The sequence below is a fragment of the Triticum dicoccoides genome, chromosome 5B (assembly GCF_002162155.2).
Source record: "Triticum dicoccoides isolate Atlit2015 ecotype Zavitan chromosome 5B, WEW_v2.0, whole genome shotgun sequence".
Taxonomy (NCBI): domain Eukaryota; kingdom Viridiplantae; phylum Streptophyta; class Magnoliopsida; order Poales; family Poaceae; genus Triticum; species Triticum dicoccoides.
In genome coordinates, this window is record NC_041389.1 from 454,976,369 (window position 1) to 454,984,468 (window position 8,100).

An 8,100-nucleotide genomic window follows, 5' to 3' on the forward strand; every position below is an offset into this window, starting at 1 on the left:
TGGACTCCGCTCCTCATTCACAAGAAAGGGCCGGTAACCGGGATGCCCAGTCCCATGATCCAAAAAGATCAAAGCAAATCAAAATAATTAAACACAACTCCCCCAGGGTTGTTGTATGTTGGAGGCACTCGTTGTTTCGAGCAAGCCGGATTGATGTTTGTTGGTGGTTGGGGGAGTATAAACCTTTACCATTCTGTTTGGGAACTGCCTATAATGCATGTAGTATGGAAGATACAGCCATCTCATAGTTGTTGCGTTGACAGCAAAAGTATGCCGCTCAAAATGTTATTCAATCTCTATTTTAAAATCGAGCTCTGGCACCTCTACAAATCCCTGCTTCCCTCTGCGAAGGGCCTATCTATTTACTTTTATGTTGAGTCATCACCCTTCTTATTAAAAAGCACCCGCTGGAGAGCACACTGTCATTTGCATTCATTATTATTGGTTTATATTGGGTATGACTTGACTAGATCTCTTTTACCATGAATTACAATGTTTAGTCAGTCCTTGATCTTTAAAGGTGCTCTGCATTTATGTTTTGCGGTCTCAGAAAGGGCTAGAGAGATACCATTTTGTTATATCATGTTATGATTATTTTGTGACAGTGTTGTCATCCGAGTTTTATTATTATAGCTCGCTAGCTGATTATGTTATTGATATGAGTAATTGTGAGACCTATGTGTTATTGTTAGTATGGTTAGTTCATAATATTCGCTGAAACATGAATGTTGGATTTTCATGTTACAACAACAAGAGCAAACAGAGTTTGTAAAAGTTTTTCTTTATCACTTTCAGTTTATCAACTGAATTGCTTGAGGACAAGCAAAGGTTTAAGCTTGGGGGAGTTGATACGTCTCCAACGTATCTACTTTTCCAAACACTTTTGCCCTTGTTTTGGACTCTAACTTGCATGATTTGAATGAAACTAACCCGGACTGACGTTGTTTTTAGCAGAACTGCCATGATGTTGTTTTATGTGTAGAAAAGAAAAGTTCTCGGAATGTCCTGGAAATCCACGGAGGCACTTTTCAGAATTAATAAGAATTTTTGGCGAAAGAATCAAGGCTAGGGGGGGGGCACAGGCCCCCCCTAGGGCGCTCCCTCCTATCTCATGGGCCCCCTGGACACCTCCCAACCTCAACTCCAACTCCATATATACCGTCTCGGGGAGAAAAAAATCAAGGAGAAAGTTTCATCGCGTTTCACGACACGGAGCCGCCGCCAAGCCCTAATCTCTCTCGGGAGGGCTGATCTGGAGTCCGTTCGAGGCTCCGGAGAGGGGGATTCATCGCCGTCGTCATCATCAACCATCCTCCATCAACAATTTCATGATGCTCACCGCCATGCGTGAGTAATTCCATTGTAGGCTTGCTGGACGGTGATGGGTTGGATGAGATTTACCATGTAATCGAGTTAGTTTTGTTAGGGTTTGATCCCTAGTATCCACTATGTTCTGAGATTGATGTTGCTATGACTTTGCTATGCTTAATGCTTGTCACTAGGGCCCGAGTGCCATGATTTCAGATCTGAACCTATTATGTTTTCATGAATATATGTGTGTTCTTGATCCTATTTTGGAAGTCTATAGTCACCTATTATGTGTTATGATCTGACAACCCCGAAGTGACAATAATCGGGATACTTCTCGGTGATGACCGTAGTTTGAGGAGTTCATGTATTCACTATGTGCTAATGCTTTGTTCCACTTCTCTATTAAAAGGAGGCCTTAATATCCCTTAGTTTCCGTAAGGACCCCGCTGAACACGGGAGGGTAGGACAAAAGATGCCATGCAAGTTCTTTTCCATAAGCATGTATGACTATTTACGGAATACATGCCTACATTACATTGATGAATTGGAGCTAGTTCTATATCACCCTATGTTATAACTATTTCATGAGGAATCGCATCCGGCATAATTATCCATCATTGATCCATTGCCTACGAGCTTTTCATATATTGTTCTTCGCTTATTTACTTTCCGTTGCTACTGTTACAACTACTACAAAAACCCAAAAACATTTATCTTTACTTTTGCTACCGCTACTATTATTATCATACCACTTTTGCTATTAAACACTTTGCTGCAGATACTAAGTTATCCAGGTGTGGTTGAATTGACAACTCAACTGCTAATACTCAAGAATATTCTTTGGCTCCCCTTGTGTCGAATCAATAAATTTGGGTTGAATACTCTACCCTCGAAAGTTGTTGTGATCCCCTATACTTGTGGGTTATCAAATACCTTGCAAAGTGGGAAGGTAGATGAGTTCCTGTCGTCACAGCGGCAATGGTTGTTGAGCTCCGCAAAATTTACACATGGAACTGGTTGACAAATGAAGATTTCAACACGCAGTCCAACGCACGTGAGTTCATAGAGGAAGCTGTCAAGAAAGTCACCAAGAAGTACAAGTGATCACGTGGTGCTCCATATCGAACGCCTACCTTACATTCAGTTGCCGAGGAATCTAAGGTATTACCTTTGTTCTTTTCAAAACTATGTCCGTGTACTATGTTATGACTGCATCTTCGCGTAGCCTAGTATGTAGTGGTGGTGTGTGAGCGACATTTGAATATTTTCTATAATATATGTGTGGATGTGAACCTATTTAGGTGTGACAGCAGATACATTTATGTTTTTCAGTATTATTATGCGTTAATCGTTGGTAGTACCAGTTTGGTGTTTCGAATGTGTCTACGATGTTTGAAAACATGGCAAATGTAGTTCATCAGACACGGTTAGTGAAAGTTATCGTCCTTTTTCATTTGTCTGTTTGGTTGTTTTTTTTCATTGCTAACTGTACCGGCTAGCATGGTAGTTTGATCATGCAACCGTAACCTTTTGCAGTTGCTGCACATGACCGCTTCAACTTGTTTCCCATAGTTTGCACACAATACAATAGGTGTGACTAAAATGCGTCGACTGAACACGGAAATCTATGCGATGCAGAGTCGTTGCGAATAACATGGCATATTCAGTAGAACTAACATGGCAGATTCAGTATAAATAACATGGCAGATTCAGTATAAAATAACATGGCAGATTCAATAGAAAATATACGGCAGATTCAGTAGAAAAGACATGGCAAATTAAGTACCATACACGTGGCAACTATAGTTATCCATTCATGGCATTTTCCTTCAAATTCGGATGCCCATCAAGAGTCATTCTCCCATTTTTAAAAATTTAGAACACCTAGATTACAAAAAATGTCACCAAGGACCAAGTCAAAGTGCTCCAATGTTGCTTACGGATTGCCCGTCCCTTTCTTTGTTTTCTTGTGTTTTGCTTGAATCTCCAATCCCGATTTGTATCTTATCTCTTTTAGACGCCCCTTTGTGATGGAACGGGGCGGATTCCTAACATGGGTTTGTGTGCTTGCTGTTCCAGATCCTACCTCCGAGTTTTCAGATGATGGCCCCGTGGACGAAGGCACACTTGATGTGCGGGGGAACCTGTGTAAGGCTTCCTTAGCTTTCCTCTTCTTGATCTCATCAAGCTCTCTTTTCAGGGCTTTCCTGTGTTTTTCTGCGACCCTCACTGTCTCATCACTCTTGCACGCTTCATTAATTAGTTCAGCATAGTTCTTTGTCAACACAACGTGCCTCACGGCTTCCATGGTTGACTCTGGTCTCTTGTCATGCACAGCCAAAACTGCGTTTGATGTTTGTGGCGCCAATGCATTGTCAGCGTCCCAAGTCCATCGCCGCCTTATGAAATGGCGTGGCATTCATGTCACCAGGTTCATGTCCATTACTTTTAGTATGTGACAGCACACAACCCCGTCCCGTTCGAATTTGCAGCATTGGCAGTAGTATTCGCCTTTGCTTATCGAGGCCTTCACAAAGTAGTTCCTTCCATTTTCCGGGTCTTCAGGTTCTGAATCCGACATGCCCAAGATAGAACACACCTTGAACGTATGTTCGTCCACCTGGAAAGCCGTGTACATGCTGGCACGCTTTATTTCTTCCTAGAATCTGCAAGTTTTGTGTGGTTTTGTTAAACTCTTGTGTGATGTTTTTTGTAGCACCTTATGTTGTTGTGTCCAATGGAAGTACATTTCGTTTGAACATGGCAACTACAGTTCATTAAACATGGCAACTGTAGTTCATTAAACATGGCAACTGCAGTTCATTAAACATGGCAACTGCAGTTCATTAAACATGGCAATTTGCATAACATCTTTAATTGGCATTTGAATTTCCATACCATCATGGCCAATGGAAGTATAATTCATTAAACATGGTAACTACAGTTCATCAAACATGGCAACTGCAGTTGAGTAAACATGACAACTGCAGTTGAGTAAACATGGCAATTGCAGTTCATTAAACATGGCAACTGCAATTCATTAAACATGGCAATTTGCATATCATGGTTACTCTGTACTCAATGGCTACTTTTCAAAAAATCATCATTTTCAAATAAGCTTTTTCAACTGCATTCCATTCTACATGGCACCTACTACCTTGATGCTTGTGCAAATATGATTGTAACACAACTAACTTACTTGTTAAAGATCTTGTTGGTGTATATCTTGCTCATCTGCCTCTCCATCGGTAAATACGTTAGCAATTTTGGCTGCTTTAGCGCCGTGGTCACTTCTTGCTGTAGCTCGGATCCCAGTATTTTTTGTTGCAAAGCGGTGTATTGCTTGGCAACTGTAGCAATGAGTTGCCAGGGCTCACGTACCACTTCAAAACAGCATTGAACCCCTCGCTGTGCTGTGTAGTCTGCAGAAATGGGAAGAAGCACTGCATGAAGTAGGCCGGCACCCAGTACATTCGCTTCTCCCATAGGCTAGCAAGCGTCTTGTTGTCTTGAACTTGATATGTTTCACTCATAGCCATCCAGCTCCTTTCAAACTCCTCCACCGTCAAGCTGTGGTCCACGCACAGCTCGAATGCCTTGTGCAACTCTGGAAGTTCAGCAAAGAACGGTCCTAGCGTCTCGTCAGCCTTCTTTATAATGTGCCACCTGCAGTGCCTGTGCACTACCAACGGAAAGACCTCCTCTATGCCTGCACGCATGCTAAAATCCTGGTCTGTTATTATGTTCATCGGAGCAAGTCCACCCATGCACTCCAAGAAGGTGTTGAACAGCCAAGTGTACCCATCCATGTCTTCATTCCGAACGAGCCCGCATCTGAACTGCAATGACTGATTGTGGTTATTTATTCCTATGAATGGAGCGCATGGCATCTCGTATATATTAGTGAGATATGTCGCGTCGAATGAAATGCAATCTTGGAAATGTTTGTAGGCTCTTCTTGTAGTACCATCCACCCAATACATGTTCCTGACACGGTCCTCATGGTCCAATCTTATCCTGTAGAAGAAATCTGGATCTTCCTTCGCTTTCTCATTGAAGTAGGCTATCGTGGCTTCTATGTCAGCCAACTTGCTCTCTCTATGGTACTTTGCCTTTAGGTTTGTGACGTCTACTGGTATGTAGGGCATGCTACTCAGAGTCCCATTTTTGCTCTGGATGAGGGATAGTCTCTGGACCATTCCTGATGGACAGACGTTACAATCATGTAGCAGCTTTATGAATTTCTTCTCGAGGGGGGTGAATCCTCTGTGGGCGGTCAGAAATTTTACCAGGTCGAACTTCTTTATGAGTTCATGGTTGTGCTCGTCAAAATATTCAGTGACCACCCACCGTGCTCCATCTATGTTCAGCTTACACCAGACAGGGCATTCCGTCTTGACAATGATACCTCTCTTTCGTCCCGGAACGACAGGCGAAACACCTTTACCCTTCTTGTTCTTTCGTGCCTTGTAGCACCTCATCTCATGATGTGACGGCGGCCCGATCTTTCAATGAGAGAGGGGATAAATATCGATTTGGTGGATTCTGATCTTGATGATCCGGCTATACCGTACCCGACGATATGCCTCGACAATCGCTAAACCAATCTCCGATGGTTATTGACCTTGCCGTAGGCACGATCAACCTGAACAATGAGGTTCGAGTTCCTCCAAGCAACCGAAGAACCAGCAAGAACAATGGTGAATTGCAACTGGAATTGCGGATGATAAATTGTGTACACGAACTAGATGAAAAATTGGGGTTCCACTGTGGATCTGACAAGGCGGTAGTCCTACACGTCTCGTAGATGCGAATTGTAGCGAAAGCTAGACAATACAATAAAACCCGAGTCTAAACCCTAAACTATACTAGCTATTTATTAACTGCTGCTTTCGGTCGAAGGCGGTATTTGTTGTCCACAAATCGGACTGCTTGAGGCCGTACGTGGCTGGTCTTCATGGACTTTGCGGCAGGCACCTGGCGACGTGGCCAAATGCTCTAGGGCCCACCCACGTGGTAATGTTGGGCCATTAATCCAAATCTCTTGTCCTGGTGCACTTCATGCATGCGTACGTGACATGCTTGGTGGATAGGACGTGTGACATGCATGCAAGAGTGTTGCTCCATTTGATCTGAACCCATATTGTCTTCATCTTTAATCTTTCCTTTATTCCTAAGTACAAGCAAATCCAAACATGAGTGTAATATTATATTCTCATTAGTTAAATCATATGTACAAAGAAGCGATAATACCTGGCCATTAATCTGTCTCGCCCGCGCTCTAGTAATAGGACCAAGTGGAATAACTGATGTAGGAGTTGCGGCGGGTATAACAATAGAAGAGATGTCCTCATCATCCCCCCCCCCTTCTTGAATCGAAGTCGTCCTCGATGGTACCTCGTCGTCATCACCCAAATAAGGCTTTAAATCTGCAACGTTAAATGTGGAACTAACCCAAAATTCTGCAGGTAAATCAAGCTTATATGCATTCTCGTTAATTTTTTCAAGCACTTTAAAAGGTCCATCCGCACGAGGCATTAATTTTGACTTTCGTAAATCAGGGAAACAGTCTTTTCGCAAATGCAACCATACTAAATCACCTGGTTCAAAAACAACACTTTTCCTTCCCTGACTACCAACAAGTTTATATTTGGCATTCATGCGTTCAATATTTTTCTTAGTCATCTCATGCATTTTTAATACTAATTCAGCACGTTCTTTAGCATCAAGGTTTACCTTCTCCGAAGATGGTATAGGTAATAAATCAATTGGTGCACGAGGTATAAATCCATAAACAATCTCAAAAGGGCATAATTTTGTGGTGGAATGAACGGAACAATTATAAGCAAACTCTACATGAGGTAGACATTCTTCCCACATTTTAAAGTTCTTCTTCAAAACAGCCCTAAGCATAGTAGACCGTGTACGATTAACCACTTCAGTTTGACCATCAGTTTGAGGATAACATGTAGTACTAAATAAAAGCTTAGTCCCCAATTTTGTCCATAACACCCTCCAAAAGTGGCTAAGAAATGTGGTGTCATGATCAGAAACAATTGTATTTGGCACACCATGCAAACGAACTACTTCACGAAAGAACAAATCAGCAATGTGAGTAGCATCGTCACTTTTATGACAAGGTATAAAATGTGCCATCTTAGAGAATCTATCGACAACAACAAATATACTATCCCTCCCCCGCCGTGTTCTAGGCAGTCCTAATACAAAATCCATAGATATATCTTTCCAAGGAGTGCTAGGAACAGGAAGAGGCATATATAAACCATGTGGGTTCAATCGTGACTTAGCTTTTTGGCATGTCGTGCAGCGTGCAACATATCTCTCCACATCCCTTCTCATTTTTGGCCAGAAAAAATGACCAGCAAGGATGTCTTCTGTCTTCTTGACGCCGAAATGTCTCATAAGGTTTCCGTCATGTGCCTCCTGTAACAATAGAAGACGAACAGAGCTATCTGGGATGCATAGCTTATTAGCACGAAAAACAAATCCGTCATTAACGACAAACTTGTTCCAAGTTCTACCCTCTCTGCAATTGAGCAATATATCTTTAAAATCGACATCATTAGCGTATTGCTCTTTTATAGTTTCAAGTCCAAAAATTTTGAAGTCAAGTTGTGATAACATGGTATAGCGTCTAGACAATGCATCGGCAATAACATTCTCCTTCCCTTTCTTGTGCTTAATAACATAGGGAAAAGATTCAATAAATTCAACCCATTTTGCATGTCTACAGTTCAGTTTGCTTTGACTTGTAATATGCTTGAGTGA